This window comes from Rhipicephalus sanguineus, chromosome 6 (assembly GCF_013339695.2).
Source record: "Rhipicephalus sanguineus isolate Rsan-2018 chromosome 6, BIME_Rsan_1.4, whole genome shotgun sequence".
Lineage (NCBI taxonomy): Eukaryota > Metazoa > Arthropoda > Arachnida > Ixodida > Ixodidae > Rhipicephalus > Rhipicephalus sanguineus.
In genome coordinates, this window is record NC_051181.1 from 168213510 (window position 1) to 168227756 (window position 14247).

Consider the following 14247-nt stretch of genomic DNA (forward strand, 5'->3'; position numbering starts at 1 on the left):
TGTTAAGACAAACTTTCTGGAGATTCTGCGCAACGAACATTGCAGCCTTGGTGGGGCTGAGGGAAAGAAGACAAAAGAAAACGCTTCCGGGTTCAATGACGAGATAAGCGAAAAAGAAAGGTCAGCCTGCGGGTGAGGGCGAGGTGCGGCTTTATCAGTAAAGAAAGCAATAAAAAGAGTTGAGGGGCTTTACAACTGGGAGCCCCAAGCCATTGCGTCCTTTTGTATTCTCAAAACGAAAGCAACAATGGGAACAAAAATTGCTTGTGCATTAGAATCAAGTACGAAACCGAAACCACGTTTGAAGTGCTAGCACTCCCATCAGAGGGGTCAGATGCATTGTCATCGCCGTCACAGATTGGCGACCACTGAGTGTTGGCCACCGAGCACATTTTGTCAGTTCGCGTTGGTACAATGAACTAGTAGCGTTGGTAGTGTTGGTTCGTGTAGGACATGTGCACGTCGTATCTGTTCCCAGTGAAGTGCAAATTGTGATACGCCGTTTTCATTATGAAAGCGCACCACAAAGGAAGGTTATTTTGCACACTGAATTATAGTTGCACCATGTCTTTTTCGTGTGCCCAAGGCTTGTGGCCGTGAGTAGTGTGAAGGGAGATCTTCAGCTGCATGTTGATCAGGAAAAGTTACTATGGGTCGAAAACGGGAAAATGTCCAGACCTCGAAGGAAAGCTTCCAGACTTTCTTAAAAGCAGCTGAGTGTACTATGTTGACATTGTCATGGTAACAACACGCGATCAAGGTGTATCTAGACGTGGCCTTAAAACCAGCAAAACAGGATCACAGAAGAAAATGAACTGCCGAAAGTATAAACTTTCAGTTCTAGGAAGCCAGTTGTGCTTGTCTGTCACTTGTTTCTTTTTTCTAATCGTCAACATAGGGGTGTGTCACAGTTTTATCGTTAAAATGTGATAGCAATATATTCATGTGCATTTTTATTTTGAGCCTGCAAAATTGGGTGCACCTTAGATTTGTGTAAATACGGCACTCGAAGGTATAGTTTTTATCTAGATGAGCAAAATAAATGCTTTTCGTTCTGTCTTTCGTGATGCGGGACTGCAACTAAATTTGCCACTTCGGTAGTCGTGAAATCTCTGCGCTCGAACATTCCTTCCTTGTGCACGCTGATCAAGATCAAGTCATCATCAGCCTGTCTACGCCCACTGCAGGGCAAAGGCTTCTCCCATGTTCCGCCAATCAACCCAGTCCTGTGCTTTCTGTTGCCACGTTATACCTGCAAACGTCTTAATCTCATCTACCCACCTAATTTTCTGTCTCCCCCTCACGCATTTGCCATCTCTTGGAATCCAGTCAGTTACCCTTAATGACCACCGGTTATCCTGCCGACGTGCTACGTGCCCAGCCCATATCCATTTCTTCTTCTTGATTTCAACTACGATATCCTTAACCCCCGTTTGTTCTTTGACCCACTCTGCTCTCTTCCTGTCTCTTAAGGTTACACCTATCATTTTCCTTTCCATCGCTCGCTGCATCGTCCTCAATTTAAGTTGAACCCTCTTTGTAAGTCTCCAGGTTTCTGCTCCGTAGGTAAGTACCGGTAAGATGCAGCTGTTATATACCTTCCTCTTGAGGGATAGTGGTAGATTGCCATTCATGATTTGATAATGCTTGCCGAATGAGCCCCAACCCATCCTTATTCTTCTAGTTATTTCACTCTCATGGTTCGGCTCCGCGGTTACTACCTGTCCTAAGTAGACGTACTCCTTTACAACTTCCAGTGTCTCGCCACCTATCGCAAAGCGCTGTTCTCTGCCAAGATTGTTCCACATTACTTTAGTTTTATGCATATTAATTTTCAGACCTACTCTTCTACTTTCCGTATCCAGTTCAGTAATCATGAGCTGTAATTCGTCTCCCGCGTTACTCATCAATGCAAAGTCATCAGCGAATCGTAGGTTACTGAGATATTGCCACGCCCACTTCTTGCCTTGTTTTGATGTATTCGGGTTTGACCGGCAGGGACGGTTATCAACGCTCGACGCTGTCCGCGAAGTAGTGTTCTAGAAGCGTCGCGATTGTAGTAGATCGGTTTGTTAAGATTGCGCCCCGCACGCGAATGTTCCAGTTTTGTCTAGAGATAACGCCGCCACCAGCGATATTGCTGGAAAGTTCGATAGCGCCTGTATAAAAGCCGACGCGCTTGATCGCTTGTCAGTTGATCGACGGAAGACGCCCTGTTCGCCGCTATCATTGTACAGCGTGTATTGCTGTAGTTCTAGTTCTCATTTTCCGGCCACAAGTTCGGCCAAATAAACAGTTTCACCCTGCAAAGGCCGACTGCTGTCTTCGTCGACGCCACGACCACGTGACATCTGGTGGAGGTGCTGCTTCATGATCCGGACGCCACCGCGGAGCGCTGACCCAAGCCCAAGCCGCGAAGACGACGACTCTAAGGACAACCCGGATCCTCGAACCAGCCGCCGGCAGAAAGGACTACCCCCCCAATACGGACCTCTACCGGATAAGCCAAAAGCCACGGCGACAAGAACAACAGGCACGATGACGGCCGCAGCGAACCCTGCCGCGATAGTGATGCAGCCGCCCAGGGAGCCGCCGACATTTCGTGGTTCGCCATGTGAAGACCCCGAAACCTGGCTGGAGACGTTCGAAAGGGTCGCAACATTTAACAACTGGAACGCCGACGACAAGCTGCGCCACGTGTACTTCTACCTGGAAGAAGCAGCAAGGACATGGCTCGAGAACCGGGAGTCCACGCTTCGAACCTGGGATCTCTTCCGCAGTGCTTTTTTGGAGACGTTCACGAGCGTCGTTCGAAAGGAAAGGGCCGCAACCTTGCTGGAGACACGGGTTCAGCTCCCGAACGAAAACGTGACAATCTTCGCGGAAGAAATGACCCGGCTGTTCCGCCACGCTGACCCCAACATGCCTGAAGAAAAGAAGGTTCGTTTCCTCATGCGAGGAGTAAAGGAACAGCTCTTCGCTGGCCTTATAAGGAATCCGCCGAATACCGTCCAAGAATTTGTCTCTGAAGCAACAACGATCGAGAAAACGCTTGAGATGCGAACACGGCAATACAACCGCAGCTTCTCGACCACAAGCTACCCAAGCAACGCTGGCCGACTGCCGACGTTTGGCTGATCACTGGCAAATAGCCGGCAGCCGACTTCACTGGCCACCAGACATCCGAAAAGGGTCGGCCGGAGGTGCGCTGCCAGCTATGTCGGCACTAGATCGGCTGCACGATTCGCGCCACCGTCGGTGGCCGAGTGAACGCCGAGCGCGCCAAACGCTTGTCGGCACTTGGTCGGCTGCACGATTCGCACCACCGTTGGTGGCCGAGTGAACGCCGAGCGCGCCAAACGCTTGTCGGGGCGACAAGTCGGCAACACGTAGTGCCGGCCTTGGTTGCCGGCAGAGGATTCGAACAGCGTGTATTATTTTAGGGCAGCATAAAATACACTGCAGGAAGTGTAAAAAACTCCTACAGTGTGATTTTTTAAACATTACAAAAATCACCTGTGACACACAACATACTTGTGGTCCTTGAGCTGATTACACCAAGTGGTAGAGATTATTTGTGCGAACAATCCAAATACATTATTGACTAAACAAAAATAATAGCGAGCCATTACATTCGTGCATGGTTTCTCCAGGCGTGCATATCTACTTTTAAAGATTTTTTCGAGACCATCATTCGCCAAGTGTGCGACAGTATTTATATACATGGGCGTTAAACTAGGCTTTTGTCGTTGTTCGATGCTTAAAACTGATTCTTACAAAAATAAACGTGACTGAAGCAACAGTGAACTTCTGCCTAAAATTTGATGGCATAAATATTAAATCGTAAGGTTTCATTCCAATTATTGCAAACTCAGTGGCTACAGTTAGTTGCAGTAGGTAAGTCAGTGTAATTTTAAGGTCATTAATGAACTTTATTTAGATAGGCGATTATTTATTTTGCTTTTTCATGCAAGTAATGTCACCCGCTTGCATTAAACCAAGCTCACATAATACATTTATGTCATTTCTGAACTAAAACGGCCATTAAAAACCATTCTGTATAATCTAAAAGAAGCATCGTCTGTATACAGACAACATGAAGCATGAAAATTTTTGCGTGCTGCCCGAGCAGCGCTGCACACCCAAACAGTCTGTGGATAGAGAGACGCAGTGTTTAGTTCTAACAGCTAGTCCTTTATTATGTAATTTGCGCAATGTAATGAGTAAAAGTTCTTATCTTTCGCTGACGGATAAGTCAGGCAAGCGGAAATACCATATATGCTATGTGAAAAAAACTCATCAAAAGGCGTGGCCGCAATGTAAGATTTTAGTACCAATACACGAACAAGAAATATTCTTTCAAGATTGTTAGAACGAACACATAGCAATGGCAATCCACTGAAGACTCGTGCTGTGAAAAATAAAACGCAGGAGGCGGAAAAGTGCGGGAAAGAAGAGGGTCAGAAGGAACCGCGCTGCTCTACAGTATAGAGCGTGGAGTGAAAAGCACATTTAAAAAAAGAAGCAAAAAAACATGCGCTACGGCGGCCCGCGCCCCGGAAGGTCCCGGTAGGGAGAGGGAAACTTCTTTTTTTCTTTTTTTCCGCTGTTCTCCGGTTTTCTTTCTCAGCGTGGAGCCGCCTCCTCTTTCGAAGAAGCCGCACATCTGCAGGCCCGCCGTCAGTGCCCAGCAGTGCTTTTTGCCGCCAAGATAAGAAAATGGGACACGTCCGAAACAGCACCGCTAAAGACTTGCGTTTGTCAAAATTTACGCATGTACGTCTAGGTAGCAACAAATTTTCAATTAAGTTAAAGCGAATTTATCTTTTTTTTATTGTGCAATGTAGTTACACCTTTACCTCCCACAGATAATAAGCTCTGGCTGAAACCAGGGAACTATACAGTTACGACGGGTATATTCCCCGATATGCCTATTTGAAAAGTTTCTGTTATCCCATCACTTTGTCAGAGGTCGCCTTGTATATGTTTGTGACATTCATCCTTTTAGCACAGCATTTCAAATAAAAATGAACCCTTGTTTTTAATAAAAGACAAAGCAGGTACACCGTAACCTACATTATAAAGAAGTTAAAATACTGCACAATTAGGATATCACTGCCTCAAGATACGAAATAATGCCAGTCAGAAGTCGCATTGTGGTCGTTTTATACGTCTTGAAAATACTAAACAAAAAGATAAGCGAGCGAATATGATGCATGGAAATGCATGAGAAACATTCCGCGGATTTTTCTAATCTTCTTACTCATACGTATAAAAGAATCGCATATAATGGAGCATTTGCGGCGGGTAACGCGCAACGCACACTGCTGTTCTGTTGGATCAATGTTAATAAAATGTTTGCTAGTTCCGTTATTTCACAGAATATTAATTATCCATAGGAGCAACACGTGCTTAAAACTGGACGCTGTAGCTTTATATTTCTATGATTCTATGGACGCTGTAGCTTTATATTTCAAGACGCATTAGACAAATGCATAGCTAGTGCCTCGCGGTAATCTGCCGTCGACGGTGCCTCGCATGCAAACCGAAAAAAAGTAATAAAATTACATTGCTAATAGTAGACGCTTCACGTGCCGTTGACGATGTGTGTGGCTGACTGTCTGCGCAACGTGAGCGTACAATACGTTTCTACACATATGAGAGCTTAATTATCAAGTCCCTTGCCGACGCACCACATGGGACCAGGTGCACTGCTCGACACCGTTAGATTGATTTATATATTTGTCCAGCCTTACACCGGCTGCATAGAGTGATGAGGATTTGTCAGCAGAGCTCATCAATCTAACGCCGTTGTTATCGAAAGCAGAGCAAAATAACGCGACGTGGTGAAAAGTATTCGTCTCTGACCGAGTGACAAGTTGAACACCGGTCAATTTTACTTTGAAATTCAACATTTAGGTTTCGAGCTAACAAGCGCGAGCGCGTTCGGGCAGTATGTTGAGGAATAAGTCATGTAGTGCAGCTACAAACGCGATGACGGCCTTTGGTCAAACAAGGAAAACAGCAATGACCGTCAACCACAGACGTAAGGGAAACTTCCGGCTAAGGAATAACATCGAGTTTTGCTCCGAACTGACTAAAGTTAAGCTATTATTCGGATGCTGACTAGACATGCGATGGCCATAATGATGAGCGCATGCATTGACTCAATAGGGAAGTTGGAATTCGTCGGCGTTGTGAAGAATTATTCGTTTGGAGACATATCGTTAAAATATTTTTATAACCTTGAGAAATCGCAAGATTTGAACACTCTGGAGATCAATGTATTTGCCACCAGGAAGTACATAAAGGATAAGAAAGTGCAATCACACGAATTTATCTTTAATGTGGCTTTACAATGGTCCATTGGGCTGCGGTATAGAATTGACTGAAATAGTTCGCAAATGGCACGTTGATTGTAACCGACCACGTACATTACACCATCTATTAGTAATAAATTTTATTGAAAATGAATTAATTCAATCTTTCTCCCATCGGAAAGGTTTTGGCTGCTTTATAGCGAGCCCCAAAAAATATTAATTTCGTCACACGAAACGTGCGAAATAGAGATCTCGCGGACTGTACAACTTTGCTGGAAAATTTCAGCTGCGTGTTTCAGGGGCGCGAAAGCTCTAACTGATTATATGAAAAGCTGAATTGCCCAGTGATCTTAAAATCTGGCGTTCTTGCAGCTTATTAAATGTCCATCTGTCTAAGAATGATGTCGCATTTGCAGTTCTGCTCCAATCAATAACCCCAGCACTAAAGTTGTGTTTGCTGTGCCTCAGCATTCCCGAATCCAGCCGAATATTTCTGATGTGCACGTTAAGTATTTGACTATGAAAAGGTACAATTACGGAGTTGGTTAGGGGCGGAATTTAAATGTCGAAGTTTTTCACCAGTTTCGCAAGAAACTTCGCAACCTTTAGCGATCGGGCCGCCGAGAATCCTCCGCCGCATTGTCATGAGTACCGATCAAGCCCTACCTCTTATGATGAAGCACTTATATGCTCAATGTACAGTGGTACGACATGAGTGCTTTTCAAGTGTACTGAGCGTTTAAGGTTTCTGCTTGAAGCTCAAGAAAACGTACCGCCTTTGCATGCATTAGATGCAAAGCACTTGAGTTGAACAACAGCAATAAATGGGAATAAATGCGAGTGCCGAGCAGAAATGTAATTTTGATCGTGATACTATAGCGCGCTAGGCTCTATTAAAATATCTACGATTTTGAACTGTCCACGGAAAATTATCATCCCCGCCTCCGCCTTGTCTATGAGCTCAAGTGGGACAGTTCGGCACTTCTGGAACGCTAGCACGGTGCTCACGCTTTAGCACTGTCATGAATATAAATATATGATTGATCTGATCGAGCCGCATGACAAAGGGGGGACATCAGATATAATGGTTAAATATAGAAGTGTGCGAAGATTGAACATTTGGAATATCGAATCGAATATCGTCATACTTGATTCGGTCTTCGGGAATAGCCCATATGCGTTAATACGAATATTTCAAAATATCATCTATGCCCAAATAAACACGAAATTAGCGTAAAAATACAATAATTTCTACGGTCATAAGCTATACGTCGTTGCAGAGCCAGAATTCGATAGTCCGCACACACTGAAGAGTTTTAAAATTTCTACTTGATGCTCAGTTTATGGTTTTCATGTTAATTTGTTTTAATGTTAGAGTACCAACGATATTTTGTGTTAACAACGAAAACGGTTCAATTCAAATTCGATCCGCTTCTTGCACGCATTAGCGCTGCCCTAAAATGTTCAGGCATGTGCTTCAGTTGAAATTTCCCGCTCCTTTTTTTTTCTCACCCGAAAGAGCTGATTAAGCAACACGTGCGTTCCTCCGAAAAAAAAAAAAGTGGTGAGATCTCTCTCCCAGAAAGAATGACAAGGCCTGAAAGGAGGAACGAAGAGGGAGGCGGGGCGTGCAGCGGGGCTACCATAGCGGGGCGCCGGACCCCGCACCTCTCGCGTTTTCTTTTTTTTCTTTGCCACAGCGCTGGGGAGGGGAGCAAGCTCCATGCGTCAGTTCCCGCCAAATTGTAGCTCTTTCGAGCGAGGACGTGCTGACTGAAACACTGCACAGAGACGGGCAAGCATTTCGTTTGCCTTGATCCTGGAGGCGGCCTTCTCCCATTGCCGAGGATTTGAAGCGAACTCGTAAGTGGCATTTTATTTCCTCGCTGTATCGCATGGTGAGTTTTGTCTAGCGACAAAATCAAATTTTATTTGCACAATTGATGCGTCAATCTGGTCGTCTCTTCTAGCTGGCAGATCAGAAATGTTCAGGCGAACGGCGGTTATATTTGTCTGTGGACCCAAGACTTCGTTGACGGGCAAATATGTCAGATTTTCTTGTTTTTTATTTGTGGCATCTTATTGTAAGACCGTGACATATTTTGCCGTTTTCTCTAGGGAACCCTGCAACAAGGACTGTAGTGTGAATAGCGTGCTGCGCTGCTCTCGCCAACTGAAAAGAACTCTGGTAAGATGCATGCTTGGTTATGAAAGTCTCACGCAATCGCTTTTCACATTGAATTTGGTCGCAGGTGTGCTGTAAATGCCGACTGCACAATATGTGACTGGCCCGCGGCTGCTTTGAAGGTAAGATTGTGTTCTCATTAATCTATTTATTGTACCATTTGTTTTCCAGTGACATAGCCAACAACGAAAACCTCGATCCATCCTCTCTCCACATATTATCTAGTTTGTGCGCTGTGGAGCTTGAAGCACTTCTCGGAATTTCAGCACACTCGCATTTATTGTAAGTGCAGTGTTTTTCTTATTTGTGCAGCGACAAAATTATTTTGTTTAGTTGTGTGAATAGAGTTTCTAGACGCGACATGTCTGTGCAACTGGTCAAGTAAATAGTCTACCTTTCTCACAGTATTATTCATTGTTGTTTCTTTCAGTTTTTCCCGACAGAAGAAAAATGCAAGTCTAACATTTCGACGGTAAAACGTCGCATCTGCGCACGGTTCAGGGCCAAGAGCACGAGAAGTGGCCGAAAGAAGGGAGCCGATCCAACAGGAATGCCGTCCGTCTTTATATTTATATGTGTCAGCGTTATCATGCCGTGATCACATGGACTGTACGGTTGCGTTGCACAAGGGCTGATGCAAACGCACCGTGCGAACAATGTTGCATGGAAAATTAGTGCATCTATACAATTGCAAAATAAAGATCTAAAGAGAGAAAACTTATATTCACGTCTTTCTTTTATTGTGTGTTACGTATTAACACGTTAACAAGTGCAGACCGTTAGAGGCGTTTAATTCCGTCTTACATGTGCACTCTGCCCGTAATTAATTCAGATAGAGTTAAACGCCTCTATAAACTGCCGTTCACATTAAATACGACACGCATCAACACACCAGAAAAACAATTGATGCGTTTTGTTAGAACACGCACAAAAAAAAAAGAAAAAAAAAAGCAGAGCAATACTAGCGAAAAACGTCCGCAACCGACCCACGGCCGTCGGTAAATCGACGCTTATGTAAGGTCGGGCATTAGTCAACCTGCGAGCGGCATGCACTCGGCCTCGTCGGCCACGGTGGACGGGCCTACATTGGGTGCCGACGCAGGCCCACATGAGGCCAATGTCAATCCCCGAGACCGGCCCTACATCGGGTGCCAAGGTTGGGCCAACGACAGTGCAGTTGGCCAGCGACGTCAGGCCGACATTTTGCCAAGGATAAAATGTTGCTTGGGTACGCCGACGTTCAAGCGCTAGGATCCGCCGACCTGCGTGAGACGATTCGAGCAATCGTGCAAGAGGAGCTGCGAAAACTTCTACCTTCGTCGCAACCTCAAGTAGATTCCATCGCCGACGTCGTGCGCCAGGAGATCCAGCATTCACTCGGTGCGCCTCAGCTAGTAGAGCCGCAGCCGCAAGCTATGAGCTATGCTGCTGCAGCCCGCCGTCATGCTCCTCCTCCACGCCCACGCCAAGACGACACACCGCCGCAGTACCGTCGCCAGACGCCGCCGCCGCCACCGACGCCCTACGGTCCACCTGTCGGCCAGACGCCGCCGTCACCACCGACGCCCTACCGCCAACCTGTCGGCCAGCGCTACACCCCGAGGAAGACCGATGTCTGGCGTGCCCCTGACAACCGCCCGCTCTGCTATCACTGCGGGGAGGCCCGCCACACGTACCGCCGCTGCCAGTACCGTCAGATGGGGCTACGCGGATTCGCCGTCAACGCGCCGCGCCCGCAGCCAGGCGAACGGCCTCGCGACATCGACGACTACCTCACCGGAACACAATGGCAAGAACGACGACCTTCCCGCTCGCCGTCGCCCGGCCGTTACATGTCACCGCACCGCCGGCAGTACAGTGGCCCAAACCGGGGCCGGTCGCCTAGCCCGTATCCGGAAAACTAAGGGCAGCAACCGATGGAGGTGCGGTTGCTGAACGACGAAATGCTGAAGATCCTCCGCCGTCGACGACGACGCCGCGACGAAGTTCCCAGCCCCCGCCGCACGCCGATCGACGTCCTGAAGACGAAACTTTGCGACCGGAAGCAGACCTGACGACGCAACGCGGAATCAGCGGTGCAAACCGACGTAGCCGTGACCCGACGCCGCGACGTAACCGCAACGCAAGGCGGCGGACTAGCGACCTCGACGTTCTGATCGACGGCCACAACGTCACCGCTCTCGTCGATACTGGAGCCGACTATTCCGTCATCAGTGGGCTGTTCGCAGCAAAGTTGAAGAAAGTTAGGACTGCTTGGGAAGGCCCCGAGATCCGTCCCGCTGGAGGCCATCTAATAACGCCGATTGGTGTCTGCACGGCGAGAGTCACTATCAACAACCGGACTTATCCTGCGAGCTTTGTAATCCTACAAAACTGCTCGAGGGATGTGATACTTGGAATGGACTTCCTAAGTGACCACGGCGCCGTCATCGACTTAAGAACCAAGTCGATAACCCTATCGTCGGAGAAAGCGACACCACCGGATACGAACACATGTCAACATGCCCTGAACGTGCTCGAGGATCAAGTCACCATTCCTCCTAGATCCAGCATCATAATTCCCGTCGGCACCGAAACGGCTGAATGCATCGAAGGTGTCATCGAGAGCGATCAGGGTTTGCTGCTAGACCGAGACATTTGCGTCGCAAGAGGCATTGCTCGGCTGTATGAAGGGAAAGGAAGCGTGATGCTAACGAATTTCAGCCAGGAATACAGACACCTGAGCAGGGGCACGACGATTGCATACATCGAAGAAATCTTGGCCGTCAGCGATGCGTTTGCCTTTTCAGATTCTGACGAAGCTACGACGACGATCCCTGAGCCACCCTTCGACGTAAACCCAAGTCTTGTCTTGTCTTGTCGCCTAGATCTTGGCACATACCCACAAGGGGGATTGGCCACACTGTACTTTATAATGTAAATGGTTTACACGACGCTGGCTAAAAAATAAAAAAGGAGAAAAATTAGATAAGAACTATAATAACATTCCTTACAGAACCCAAGTCTTCCCGCTCGCCAACAGCAACAGCTTCGACGCCTTCTGCAGGAATACAGGGACTGTTTCTCGTCGTCGTCGCGGGTCCGACAAACGCCCCTTGCTAAGCACCGCATCATAACAGAAGAAAATGCTCGACCACTCCGTCAGAGTCCCTACCGGGTTTCGACGCGGGAACGGGAGGCCGTTAAGAAACAGGTCGATGAAATGCTACGCGACGACATCATCCAGCCGTCCAACAGCCCGTGGGCGTCTCCCGTGGTGTTAGTGAAGAAGAAGGATGGGACCCTACGTTTCTGCGTCAATTATCGTCGCCTGAACAAAATCACAAAGAAGGACGTATACCCTCTCCCACGGATAGACGACACCCTGGATCGACTCCACAACGCGAATTACTTTTCGTCGATGGACCTCAAGACCGGCTACTGGCAAATTGAAGTCGACGAGAGAGACCGAGAAAAGACCGCCTTTATAACGCCGGACGGCCTGTTCGAGTTCAAGGTCATGCCCTTCGGTCTTTGCTCGGCACCTGCGACTTTCCAACGAGTCATGGATACTGTATTAGCTGGCTTGAAAAGGCAGACTTGCCTTGTTTACTTGGACGACGTCGTTGTGTATTCCTCGAACTTCGACGAACACCTCCAGCGACTTCAATCCGTACTTCAAGCAATCAAGAACTCCGGGCTCACCCTGAAGCCAGAAAAGTGCCGCTTCGCGTACGAGGAGCTCTTCTTTCTTGGTCACGTGATCAAGAAGACTGGAGTGCTCCCAGACCCGCAGAAAACAGCTGCCATCGCCGCTTTCCCGCCACCCACCGACAAGAGGGCTGTGCGCCGATTTCTCGGCTTGTGCGCCTATTACAGACGCTTTGTCAAAGACTTTTCACGGATCGCCGAGCCACTAATGCAGCTCACGAAGACCGACGTCGAATTCAGGTGGCAAACAGAGCAAGTCGAAGCATTTCATGAACTGAAACGACGCTCATGCAGACACCTCCGATACTTGCGCATTTCGACGAATACGCCGATACGGAGATTCACACCGATGCAAGCAGCATAGGACTCGGCGCCGTCCTTGTGCAGCGGGCGGGCGGACTGGAAAGGGTTATCAGTTATGCTAGCCGGTCGCTGTCTAAAGCAGAGGTCAACTATTCCACAACAGAAAAGGAGTGCCTCGCCATCATCTGGGCTACGTCAAAGTTTCGCCCCTATCTCTACGGCAGGCCCTTCAAAGTTGTGAGCGACCATCACGCCTTGTGTTGGCTAGCTAACTTGAAGGACCCTTCAGGTCACCTCGCACGGTGGAGCCTGAGACTTCAAGAATTTGACATTACTGTCGTGTACAAGTCCGGAAGGAAACACTCCGACGCCGACTGCTTGTCTCGTGCCCCCGTCGACCCACCAACGCCCGACGACCAGGATGATGACAGCTTCTTGGCAGCCATAAGTACCGAAGACTTCGCCGAACGACAGCGAGCCGACCCTGAACTGAAGGGTCTAGTGGAATACCTGGAGGGCAGGACCATCGTTGTCCCAAAAGTATTCAGGCGAGGATTGGCATCCTTTTCTTTGAAAAACAACGTCCTCGTAAAGAAGAACTTCTCTCCGGCCCGAGCCAGCTACCTTATCGTTGTACCTTCGGGACTGCGACCAGAAATTTTGCATGCCCTGCACGACGACCCGACGGCTGGACACCTCGGACTTTCCCGAACGCTCGCACGAGTACACGAAAAGTACTACTGGCCGCGCCTTGCCGCCGACGTGACTCGCTACGTAAGGACGTGCCGAGACTGTCAGCGACGGAAGACACCGCCCACAAGACCAGCAGGCTTCCTTCAGCCGATCGAGCCTCCTCGGCGACCATTCCAGCAGATCGGGATGGACCTCCTGGGGCCGTTCCCAATGTCGACTTGCGGAAATAAATGGATCGTCGTGGCTACCGACTACCTCACCCGCTACGCCGAAACAAAAGCACTGCCCAAAGGCAGTGCCGCTGAGGTAGCCAAGTTCTTCGTTGAGAGCATCGTCCTTCGACACGGCGCCCCAGAGGTTCTCATCACCGACAGAGGTACGGCGTTCACGGCTGACCTAACTCAGGCGATCTTGGAATACAGCCACACAAGCCATTGCCGCACCACCGCGTACCACCCACAGACCAACGGCCTCACCGAGCGTCTAAATAAGACCATCGCCGACATGCTGGCCATGTACGTCGACGTCGAACACAAGACGTGGGACGCCATCCTTCCGTACGTGACCTTCGCGTACAACACGGCCGTACAGGAAACGACGCAGATGACGCCATACAAGTTGGTCTACGGACGGAGCCCGGCAACGACGCTCGACGCCATGCTACCAAACGTGACCGACGAGGAAAACATCGACGTGACCACCTACCTACAGCGCGCCGAAGAAGCACGACAGCTCGCCCGCCTACGGATAAAGAATCAGCAGACAACTGACAGCCGCCGCTACAACCTTCGACGACGCCACATGGAATACCAACCCGGTGACCGTGTATGGGTATGGACGCCAATACGCCGACGAGGACTTAGTGAGAAGCTTCTTCGACGATACTTCGGACCGTACAGGGTACTTCGACGCCTCGGCGCACTCGACTATGAGGTTGCCCCTGACGGCATTACGAACTCTCAGCGGCGCCGTGCGCGACCTGAAGTCGTCCATGTCGTGCGCCTTAAGCCGTTTTTTGCGCGTTAGCGAGCCTGGGGACTCTATTTTTTCCTTCGT

The 14247-nt window shown here is 48.8% G+C and overlaps 1 protein-coding gene and 1 long non-coding RNA gene across 3 annotated transcripts in view; one reads left to right on the forward strand and one right to left on the reverse strand.

Annotated features, from left to right (window-relative positions):
- LOC119397704 (intermembrane lipid transfer protein VPS13A) overlaps positions 1–14247 on the reverse strand; it is a 1038245-nt gene that overhangs the window by 12485 nt on the left and 1011513 nt on the right. The window lies entirely within an intron of this gene.
- LOC125759061 (uncharacterized) lies at positions 8119–8970 on the forward strand. 2 transcript variants are annotated; one of them, XR_007416669.1, is made up of 4 exons: positions 8124–8183; positions 8291–8367; positions 8439–8787; positions 8936–8970. It is a non-coding gene; the product is annotated as an uncharacterized LOC125759061 (long non-coding RNA). The 2 variants fall into 2 exon arrangements; XR_007416668.1 differs by having other exon boundaries at positions 8119–8183; positions 8291–8787.